Source organism: Martes martes (genome assembly GCF_963455335.1).
Source record: "Martes martes genome assembly, chromosome: 2".
NCBI lineage: Eukaryota > Metazoa > Chordata > Mammalia > Carnivora > Mustelidae > Martes > Martes martes.
The window spans coordinates 47,565,275-47,577,449 of NC_137889.1; positions in this window are offsets into that span (position 1 = coordinate 47,565,275).

Consider the following 12,175-nt stretch of genomic DNA (forward strand, 5'->3'; position numbering starts at 1 on the left):
CTTCTGCTCCAGATAGGCAGATCTCGGCCATGAGTCTGAATTTGCCTGTCTTTTCAGATTTCAGATGTTAAAGAGTTACACTTTAAATTAAAAAAAAAATTACTTAGTTAACATACAGTGCAGTATTATTTTCTGGAGTAGAATTCGGTGATTCATCACTTATGTACAAAACCCAGTGCTCATCACAACAAGTACCCCTTTATTTATTTATTTATACAGATTTTATTTATGTGACACAGAGAGAGGGAACACAAGCAAGGGCAGAGGAAGAGGGAGCAGCATCTTTCCGCTGAGCCGGGAGCCCAATGCGACTCTATCCCAGGAGCACAAGGGGGCTCCACCCCAGGACCCTGGGATCACTACCTGAGCCGAAGGAAGACGCTTAACGTCTTCCTTCTTCAGTCTTTACTGAACCATGCAGGCGCCCCAAGTGCCCTCTTTAATACCCATCACCCACCCAACCCATCTCCCACTCACCTCCCTCTATCAACCCTCAGTTTTTTCTCTATCATTAAGAGTCTCTTATGGTCTGTTTCCCTCTCTCCTTTTTTTCTTTTCCCCCTTCCCATATGTTCATCTGTTTTCTTTCCTAAATTCCCCATATGAGTAGGATCATATAGTATTTGTCTTTCTCTGACTGACTTATTTCACTAATTTCACTCTAGCTCTGTCCACATCGTTGCATGGATAAAGATTTACACTTTGACTTTTGTATTTGAATGGACTCTTGAAGTTAGGTGGATTTTGCATATGTGTCCTTCTCACATGCAAATCAACCTTGGCTCTAAAATTGCACTTAGTTTTCACGCCTTTTGTTTAGGTTTATTCTAGGGAGACTTTGGGAACAGAAGGAAGGATGTGCTTTGCGTTGTAATTTGCATTTGATGAATTCTTCAGTTTCTGTTTTATTTCTTAGGCTTATGGCAACAAGTTTTTGTAATTACAAAGGGACACCCTGAAAAACGTTACAATTCCTTATGCCTGTAATTCTTAGTTTATGGTTGAGATTAAGAAAATAGGAAGGAAGCTTATGTCGTTTTCTTCCAATAGAAGAGCAGAACCTTTGGCAGTAAAAACTCTCCATTTATTCTGCTGTTTTCCCCATTTTTTTCTGTGGGATGGACTTATTCAAGAGACAGGTAAGTGACTGGCCTATTATCAAATCAGGGTGGAAGGAAGAGAGTTGGCTCTCTCTGCTCAGGTCAGTGCTGGCTCCTGAGACTTGCAGGATTTCCTGTCCCTTCCCTCAAGCCACGCAGGTGTTTGCATTGTTGATATTTGTGCTGCCGTTGAATTTGTTAAACTGGATGGCTGTCCTAACTAGTAAAGCCACCCCATGTACCACCAACTGCCACCGTGTATGGTACATCTTAGAAAGTAAATTATTTAAGAATACTTTAAAGATATAAATGATATTTTAATTACTTTCTATTACAAATAGAGAAAAATAACAAGCCAGCTTATTTTGTAATTTCCCCTTTTTCATTATATTCATTGTATTGCCTTCCTTCTTCCTTTTCTCTCTATTTTTCATGTAACCGCATAGTGTAGTTAATGTGACTGATAACAGTAAAATTCTGGTCACACTTTTGATGTGTTGCTTTTTTCCCTATACCACCAAGAAATTCTCAGACACCAGCTGAGTGTCCTACCATTCAACTCGATTCTGATACTGTCTTCTGGAAAGAGCATCAGATTCTGCAAGTGGAGGTCTCAGTCTCGCAAGACTGCCCTCTGCATCAGATTCCAATCCCAAGTCCAGGTTGTTACTTACGCATCTAACAGCTTGGGTATAAATCAGAGCTCCCCACAGCCCCCTCTTGGGTTTGACCAATCTGCTAGAGTGGCTCACAGAACTCAGGAGATTGGTTTACTCACTAGATTATTGGTTTATTACAAAGGATATCAAGGGATATGCATCAACAGCTGAATGAAGAAATACGTATGCTAGGTCCCAAACAAAGGAGATTCTTTCCCCACCGAGTGTGAGGACCCGACAGTGGCACATGGAAGAGTTCTGGTTCAGCAACTTGGAAGCTCTGGACCCCCTCCCTTTGGGTTTTTATGGAGACTTTGTTACAAAGGCATGACTGATTAAATTGTTGGTCATTGGTGATTGCTTCAACCTCCAGGCCCTCTCCTCTGCCTGGAAGCCAGAGGGTGGGATGGAAAGCCCTAACCATCTATTCACATTTGATCTCCCTGACAACCAGCAACCCCATCTTTAGAAAATTTCCCAAAGTCATCTCATTAATATAGACTCAGTTGTAGTTGTGTTCCCCACAAATTTGTACGTTGAAACCCTAATCCCCAATGTGACTATATTTGGAGATAAGACCCTAAAGGAAGTAATTAAGGCTAAATGAGGTTATAAGGCTGAACCTTGATCCAATCAACCTGGTGTCCTTATAGAAGAGGAAGACCTCCATATCTATCTTTTTTTCTCTCTGTTTCTAGCATGTTCACAGGGGAATGGCCGTGTGAGAACATAGTGATCATCCGCAAACCAGAAAGAGAGGTCTCATTATAAACCAAAACTGATATTGGACTTCTAACCTCTAGAACCATGAGAGAATAAATGTCTGTTACTTAAGCCATCTTGTCACTGGTATTTTGTTATGGCAGCCCTAGTTGACTAATACATCTAAGTTGGTGCATAGTCTTTATAATCAATATTTCAATAGCTGTAATATTGGTCACTATATCAGAGTTTCCCAGGAGATTATTGTATAGAATGCTTGTCATGGGAAATGAGATCATGCAATAAACAAATAAAGGAACACATAAATTGTGTTCTGTAGTCAAATAAGTTAAGGAATCACTGGGCTAAACACAATCAAGTAGTTTTCATTTATTATGGCATTCTGGAACTTTACTATACTAATATTCATTGTTGATCTTCAAAAGTCTACATTGTATGTAGAATATTTTTTGAGCTAGTGTTCCATGGCACATGTTTCTAAAATTTTGCATTTTGTACATAGCTACTGAATTTTTTTTTTATTTGGCATCCAAATTGCTTTTATTAACACATTTATAAAAGAATCAATGGATAAATTCCTCTGATCTCTTTGCAGTGTAAATTTAGGTTGAACCTGCACTTTAAGAAAGTAAGCTATATAGAGCCCATCTAAAGGTATTTACCCTTAACTGAGCTTTGCAAGCTCATCATTGATCGAATTCCTTTTTTTTTTTTGAATTTTTTCCCTTCTGATTGTCCATGACCTTAGAAAAGGGCCCAAATAGGGTAAGATATAGATTTTTAAAACTTCCATGACATAATTTAAAGGCTGGGACAATGTGATTTGGATATGCTGTTTGGGGATCATAAGTCAGAGTAGTATGGGTGTGACCATAGATGGAGAAAACTAGAGTTACTCAACAATCTGAATCCAAGAGTATGATTGCACATGTTTTTTTTTTTTTTTTTTTTTTGAGAACTTTTGAATGTTTGGAGGTGGATAATGAGGAGTAGAGAAAGGATTATTGTGAGGTCTCTGGGGGTAGTTAAAGTGTTACAGACTTCACTGCCTCTTCCTTAGTCCTCTGTGAGGTGATGGGGCTTAGTAATATCCATACCTTTGAAACTCACAGCACACATGGACCCCAAAAGCCTTCTAAAGTCAGTAATGCACAAGGTACTCTTCTTTTCTAGTTTACCACGTTAGGGTGTTGACCACAGGAGGTGAGTCAGACATTTGCATGATCTGTATCATTTATTTCTGTATCTACAGCTGCATCTAGGTCTTTATCTAGTGCTTTCGTTTGGAAGATCATGAAGGAAGCCATGTGATTAACAAAGATGATTCAAGCCACACCATGAAATGAGAACTATAAATATTCTGGTATACAAGTAGCTTAAACATCACAGTATTGTACACATACTAACAATGAGGGGAATGGGGTTCTGTTCCCTTTCTTTAGGAAACTTTTAATTATAAGTGGCTAAAATATAGTTTCTGTTTTAGTTCTATTCAGTTTCTCATCTTGCATTGCCAAGATTTTGATAATCCTCATTAATGTGAAGAAAATGATCAATAATTAATATGCACAATCAATCAAGTTTAACTTTCACTGCCAAGTCTTTTTAATTGACTCCTTCAAGAGCACTCTCCGTATACCTCGGCTTGCTTGTTCATTACTGGGGGGCAACCCCTTTAATTTTCTCTCCACACACTCCACATTGAACACTCTGTGCTTTGTATTGGGGTGTGTATTTGTGATCTTCCCCATTCCTTTTATTTCACTGTCTTTGGCAGGAAGAATGACTTCATGGGGATTCTAGCTGGGCAGAAATATGAATCCTATGATTTCTAGCCATATTTTGTAATACTTATCCACCAACACTCCATTCTAAATGATGCTGATTCATCCCAGACCTGAGGGGCAATGGTCATATTTTGTCCCATATACAACCTTCCAATTACATCTCATTGGGAACATGGCCCAAAGCAACCTGGTGTTTTGTTAGGGTAGAGAAATAATGTGTTCTGAAATTAATTTAAAAATGGGTAATTTACTGAATGGGTTTTTGTAATGAGCTGCCACCCAATAGGAAAAGGGACCAGGCTCATCTGGCTTGCAGACTCAGGGCAGTGGGATTTTTTTTTTTTTTTTTAAAGATATATTTATTTATTTATTTGAGAGAGAGAAAGATCACAAGTAGGCAGAGAGGCAGGAAGGGTGGGGGGTGGGGAGCAGGCTCCTCACTGAGCAGAGAGCCCTATGTGGGGCTCGATCCGAGGACCCTGAGATCATGACCTGAGCCGAAGGCAGGGGCTTTAACCCACTGAGCCACCCAGGCACCCTGAGTGCAGTGGGATTTTGACAGAATTCTGGGTTAGGTACTTTGCTTCTTTAACAGTATTTGATATTGTTTGATAATAATTTCCTTAATGACACCTGAATACTTTTTATTTTTTAACTTATGGCTGTTATTATGACATTATAAAAGGGCTTATTGAGATGGACTGAACCTACATTCCATACACAATTTACATATTAACAATAGCATAAAGAGATGTAGATATGACCACAAATAATGTACTACATGAGAATGAAGAAAATTTCTTTAAGTGTGGCCAAAAAACAAAAAGGGGGTCTTTATCCTGGTTCTATGTGTATCTTCTTTTTTTCCTTTGCTTCTAGAACATTCTCTTTTCCCTTTCTGGAGCCTATCATAGTCTGGGTCCCAGGTTTACCTGGGGATGTTTGTTGCTTTAAATTAGAATTTTTAAAAAAAGATTTTATTTGGGGTGCCTGGGTGGCTCAGTGGGTTAAGGCCTCTGCCTTTGGCTCAGGTCATGATCCCAGGGTCCTGAGATCGAGCCCCGCATCGGGCTCTCTGCTCATCGGGGAGCCTGCCTCCCCCTCTCTCTGTGCCTGCCTCTCTGTCTACTTGTGATCTCTGTCTGTCAAATAAATAAATAAAATCTTAAAAAAAAGATTTTATTTATTAATTTGAGAGAGAGAGAAAAAGAGAGAGAGCATGGGGGGAGGGACAGAGGGAGAAGCAGACTCCCTGCTGAGCAGGGAGCCCGATGTGGGGCTTGATCCCAGAACGCTGCCTGGGATCATGACCTGAGCTGAAGGCAGACACTTAACTGACTGAGCCACTCATGTGCCCCAAATTGGAATTTTTATTCAGATCACCTCCTGATATGCAATTGTTCTAAATTCAGAATTTAAGTGCAAAGATAATTTAAGTTGCAACTTTGAAATCAGACAATCTGACTTTGAATTTTGGGCTCTATCATATACAAACTCCATGACCTTGGATACATTCTATCTTGACATACAAAAAGCTAAACATATTTAATGTACACAATTTAATGAGTTTTGAGATAAATATATATCCATGAAACCATCACCACTGTCTATCCCATAAACACATCCACCAGTTCCAAAAGTTTCTTGCTGTCCACTCTACTATTCTCCTTCTTCTCCTTTTCCTTCTCCTTCTCCTTGTCCTTCTCCTCCTCCTCCTCCTCCTCCTCCTCCTCCTCCTCCTCCTCCTCCTTCTTCTTCTTCCTCCTCTCTTTCTCCTTCTCCTTCTTCTTGGTGATAAGAACACTTAACTGTTGAATGCAGTCATTGAGAGGACATGACCACTGGTTGACCCTTGAGCTAGAACAGGGCAATGGGAGGCTCCTCATCATCTCCCCAGTCCTTGGAATGTACACTTTGCCCATTGTGCCCACAATGGGAGCTGTTTCAAGGACATAACCTTGAAAACGTAAAGTGGTGCCTAGTTAAGGCCTCTGTACTAACATTTAAGTTTCTGGTGGGGGGTATGGAAATCCATTTGTCCTGTAGCCACCTAAGACAAGCCTTGTATGTGAGTTCCCTTGCTTATTAAACTTGCCACCTCTGAATCTGAGGTGGCCTGCTTCTGTCTTTGGTCTGTCCTTGTCCTTTGTGTATGGGGGCCAGTTTCACATTTCACCTGGGAAGCTCCCCAGAAGTTTGAGTTTTCCAACCAACATTAACCTATGATCTAGTAGAATGCTTCCTGCCAGGGGCTGGGGGAGGGGGAAATGGGGAGGTCTTAATCAAAGGGTACAAATTTTAGTGATAGACAATGAGTAAGTCCTATAGCTCAACGGTATAGCTCAGTGCCTGTAGCTAACATTACTGTGTTGTAAACTTACAAATATCCCTAGTGGTCATGTTTCTCTGGATACATCAGTTTCTTCATTTCTAAAAGGGCCATAAGGGTGGTGTAAGAGGGAGGATTCAACAAGACCACCCCATGTTCACCTTCAGTATGATCTCAATAGATGTTGGCTCTTAACACTAATAATGCCAATAGGACTTGTAGACGCTGTGGCCATGCTAAGGCATCTCCCCTGCTCTGGGCAATGGCAGACTCAGAGCTGCTCATTCCTTCTCTAATCTCTGCCAAGTACCTGGTCTGGCTGCCTACATCCAGGAGAAGCTTCTTTCTATATCGTGTTGTGTTCTGTGGCATCTCAGCAGGATAATTCTTTTATTCGTCTTGCTTTGGTAGAAAGAAGACATTTTCCAGGTTGAGTAGGAAATGAGCAAGATCCTTTCTCTCCTGCCCTGCCCCATGGCCTCACGCTGCTGTAAGTCGCATTGTTTCTACCCTGTGTCACACCGTCATAAACTCCCGCTTGGATGAGGTAGTGGGATTTCGTTTCCTTGCTGCTTCATGCTATGTTCAGTCTGCAAACAACTATTCATTTTTAAAAATCAAACAGTCCATGTCTCTGTTGAATGACTTGTTTTTTAACTACCTGCCCCAGGGTTTTTGCAATGAGCCGTATCCAGGCAAAATTATGGAGATGATAAAGCTTGTATGTATCCTTTTCCAGATCCTTTGTCTGAATTTTCCTCTCTCCTGCTACATTTCTCCTGAACAGGCTCTAATACCTGAGTGTCACTAAAAGGACACACATTTATGTTGGTGGGTATTCTCAAGTTCATCTAAGCTTCTCCAGGTAGACGGTATCTTGGCCAAGGAGAGGAACTGAGTGGTGGGATCATTTACATCTGGGAGTTAACAGGTTTCTCTTCTTCTTTTTCAGGCCAAATTTCCACAAAATCGAAAGGAAATGGTAATGCTTCATCTGAACAGGGAAGTGACCAAAGAAAGAAAGAAAGCAGGTATCCAGCAAGTGCCCCCTATGGGAGGGTCAAAGCGCTCTGTAGGCCACCTACATGGTCTCCTTAAGTCTTCTCAGGGAGAAGTGTGATTTGATTGCTTTACAATCAGATAGACTAGACTCAGAGAGACATGGAGATGTGTCCAAGGTTGGCCAGCTAGTGGGGGCTAGAGCAGGAGTTTTAGAAAGAACTTGCCCTTACTGAGAGGTTTGCCCGCACCTGACATCCTACCAGCTGGCCAACTGATCCCCTCTGAATACACACTTGCGTTGGAGCTGGCCACTTCAGGGGGTGTGATCGAAAGGTACCTCTTTGACGTGAAGCTGTGTTTTCTGATGGCGGCTATGCGAGGTGAGATTGGGAAGGGTTAACAGATGGTTTGCAGTTCCTTCTAGAACCCCGCTGACTTTTGTACAGTCAAATAATAAAGTTCCAATTTGGGAGCGAGTTTGCTACTGTGACACCAATACAGCTCCAGGCTATTAGAGGATGAGATGAGCACAAAGCTTTATGAGCCGTCAGCTGTGGCTCTGGAGGGTGATTCAGCATGTCGCTTGCTGGGAGCATAGCTGTTAATTGGAATGGGGGAGAGAGAAGGAGCCCTGGCTTGGCATATCAAGTTTAAATGGGTGGATTGTCTGATGGAGACTTTTTCTGTTCTCTTTTGGCTTTGGTTCAATGCTTATAGCCAGACTGTCTTGCTCCCAGCTGGACTTTGCTTGCCTTGAAATGCCTTTTTTTTTTTTTTTTGTCAGTTTGTAGCTCTGGATTTTGTAAGAACTCGGGTAAGTGAGAGGCCATGGCAATAGGGGCAGCCTTCATCGTTTGACTCTGAATTTTCCAGCACCTACTACCTTCTGTGTTGTTCTAGGCTGCTCCCCCCCAGAACTGTATAGAGCAGGCATTACTGAAAGTTTATTTTCAGTGCAGGTAAATTCAGCCACTATTGCTCAGGTGCCCGTGAGATGGGAGGAGCAGAGGATGTGGTAATCGGAGACCCGAGTTCAAGAACTGCTTTTATTACCCGGATAACTTGATCGCACACAGCCTTACCTTTCTCTTTTGCAAAATGGAGATGAGGAAAAAAAGGGTTCATCCAGCACGTTGGTCTTTAGTATTTAAGAGACTCCTAAGGAACCAAGTAGTGAAAACTCCCAAGAAACCGATATTCACTCCATATTGATGAAACTCTGCCACAACTTCCGTAAAGCCTTTTATGTGCCCTCAGGCAGAAAGAGTCTCCTCCTCCCTTGAGTTCTTTGCCAAGAGATCTGTTCTGTCTGCACAGTGTAGATAGGTAGAGAGCAGAGCAAAGGCTCTGGGGCAGACAGACCAAGCAGGATGCTCTTGGGGAAAGTGATTTCATTTCTCCGAGACTCAATGTCTTTATCTGTCAATTCATACCTGTCTCACGGGTCATCGTGAGGAGTAGAGGGGTCTTTGTGTGATTCTTTCTACAGAGATTTGCTCCTAGAATGGCGCACGATAAATGGCTTCCTCTCTCTTCCCCTCCCTGATTTTTACTCTCCTCACAGTATCCCTCTCTGCTCTGTCCAGAAAGAGAGGTTGACAAAATAATTTCTTGAAAATGGGATGAATTGATCAAGTTTCTTCTCCTTAAGTTTCGTAAGTTAATACAGTTTAAATTTCATATAGTTCACAGAGCCAGATAGTACTGTAAGTCTTCTAACAAACAGTCCTCTCTGCCTCTCGTTTCCAGTCCCTAAATCAACTTTAGTAACTCTGTCTTCTGATGCACACCCTTGCATTCATTACAGTTTTCTGATTTTTCCATTTTAAACTATATCTATTTCTGCTTTTTCCATTTTAGACTAAATCCATTTAGACTAAATCTTCTGACTCTAGGATGTGGGAGTTTATCCTTATTTCATCTCTTTTATTACACTGCGCACCCCCTGTATTAGTTTCCTGGGGCTGCTGTAACAAATGACCACAAAGTTTGCGGCTTGAACAACAGAAGACATGGATTCTTCCGTACCTTGGCAGGCGAAGAGCCTAAAATCAATATTGCTGGGCCCAAATCCAGGTGTTGCCGGCTGAAAAAGTGAAAAGCGGACACTGAGGTAACACAAAGATAGTAACTTCAGGAAGCATAACGAGAGCAAGAGAGAGAAGGGGATTAGGAGACTGAGAACCCAGAAACTCCAAGGAGGAGTCTCGTGCTGCTGAGCGCCAGATCTCAGAGGAAGGCCTGTTCCCCTCCAGTGCTGAGATCTCTGAAGGGCAGCTGGAGGTTGGCTCTGGAATGTTCTAGAAAAATAAGATTCTCAAAGCCTGGGGATTGATCTGTTCTCACAGCTAGGGGAAGGGCTGTGATAGAGATGATGTGGAAAGGTCTAGAAAGAAACGGGAGTGAGTGTGTGCTTGTTCTTTGTGCAGACTTCCTAGCTCCCTCCGGCCCACCTATTGACGTGTGTGGGCTCATTTCTTTGATCACTGGGTCTTTCTAGAGGATACACAAAGAAGAATCTGGATAATTCATTGGTCATACAACGTCAGTATCTGTAGGTATTTTTGGTCCTCCCCCTCCTTGGGCCTGTCAGGTTCCTCAGAAAGGAGCTTGTTAGTCCTGGGCTGTAAGCCTTGGTGCCACTTTCTGGGAGTTAATGAGGGCGAGGCGGGGGTGTGGTTGCAGTGTGAAGGATTTAGGCTGTAAGCACTTCAGGGGCCCCTTTCTGGCTCCCCTTTTTTCACCTACTCTGGACAACAGGCCCGATCCTCGAGCAAGTATGATTTACCTACCTTGTCCTCTCTGGCTTGCTTTAAGGGCCCGACGACTTTCCATCCTCCAGGACGGCTTCCTGACTGTTGCAGTGCATGATTCTCTCTCGCTTTCTGGTCCTAAATGCAGTCCAGCTGGATTTTTGCACCTTGTTCTCTATGGTCATTTATTCATCTTTTAATGTGTTCACCACTTTTGCCCCATGTAAGTGAAGGGTACTGTGGGGATGGGGCACTGAATCACACTTGTTCATTTTGCCCTGCACCATGCAGTGTCTTTCTGTGCACACACACTTGCATGCACACTGACACTCATACACCCAACAAAGCTCCTCCCTTTACCTCTGACCTTTCACCTTTACCTTTGGATTGTGGATGAATGCGTACTGATGGGAATATTAATATTGCATGTAGAGGGTTCTTTATAATTTATAAAACACCTTCACATGCTTTATGCCACTTAATTTTCACGACTGTTGGGGAGGGGGTTGTGTTGCCCCTTTTTGGTAGCTGAGGGCAGCGGAGCTGAGAGAGGTAAGAAAGCCCGTGGGACTTGCGGCTTACTTGCTGAAGGTCAAATATTCTTTATTTTGCACACAGATATTCATAGCAGCTTTATTTGTAATAGATCCAGACTGGAAGTGACCAAAATATCCATCCACGTCCAGGTGAATGGACCAGCATGTTGTGCTATATCCATCCATACAGTGGGAGTTCTAAAATATTAAAATTATTTTGCCGAAGGCAAAAAGCCAGACCAAAACAAACAAACAAAAAAGAATTCATACTGTAGGACTCCATTTGCATAAAATTCTTGGAAATGCAAACTTGTGCAGAGTGATGACACATCTGTGAGTGACGGACGAGGTGGCGGGGGGATGAGAATGAGAGTGCGGTACTCTAAGTGACACACTCTAGCTGACTCTTTCAGGCTGGCTGGTGGGGCGCATACTCAGACCCGCTCGCAGAGGAGGGGTCTTGCCTACCTCCCCTTCCCAGCAGCACTTACCCTGTAGGTGAGCGGAGCCGTGTGGCAGGGCTGGCCTGGCAGAGGCCAGGTGTCCAGTCTCCCAGGCTACTCAGACCCCACTTCCTCTCAGACGAATGTGGGATTGTTTTGTCATAAAAATACAAGTGTAGTCATAAAACATGTCTTTGTGGGGGAAGAAAGTTCCCAGGCCTAAGAATGTGTGTGTGTATATGTGAGACAAGCTAAGACAGGTGTCCCTCCCCCCATCCCCGGCCCCGAGGCCCCATGGCCAGGTGTGATCTCATGCTAACCTACAACATGGGGGGAGCCCTGAAAGGCCAGTGGCATCCGATACCCTCCATATCAGGCTTAGAAGAGTTTTCCAAAAGGCTTTGCATTCCCTGGGTCAAGAGCTCATTTTTTTCCCCCAAGAAACATGTGTATTTCAGCAGAAATTTAATCCCTGGGGCTCTAACTCCTTCACACTTACATCAGTTAAAATGGCATTTCTGAAGAGACATGTGATCCTTCGGAAGCCTCCCGAGACTAAGCTCGGCTTGGTATCCCTTCTCATTGCTTGACCTTAAACAAAAAAAAAAGAGGAAGTCACGTTTCGTTTTTAAAATGATCTTGATAAAGTCTTTCCTTCAAATTGGCCTGGATTGAATCTTTTTCTCTCACGGATTCTTTTGCCACAGTGTCCTGTTGCTTTGTGTGACGGAAGCAGCTGTCAGAGCTCAGGTTGTGGCCCTGTCCCTGGATTCAGGCTGGCAGGCTCCACGAAAGAGCTGACCGGAGAGAGGCTGGTCCTCTCCACGGGTCTCAGACCAGTCT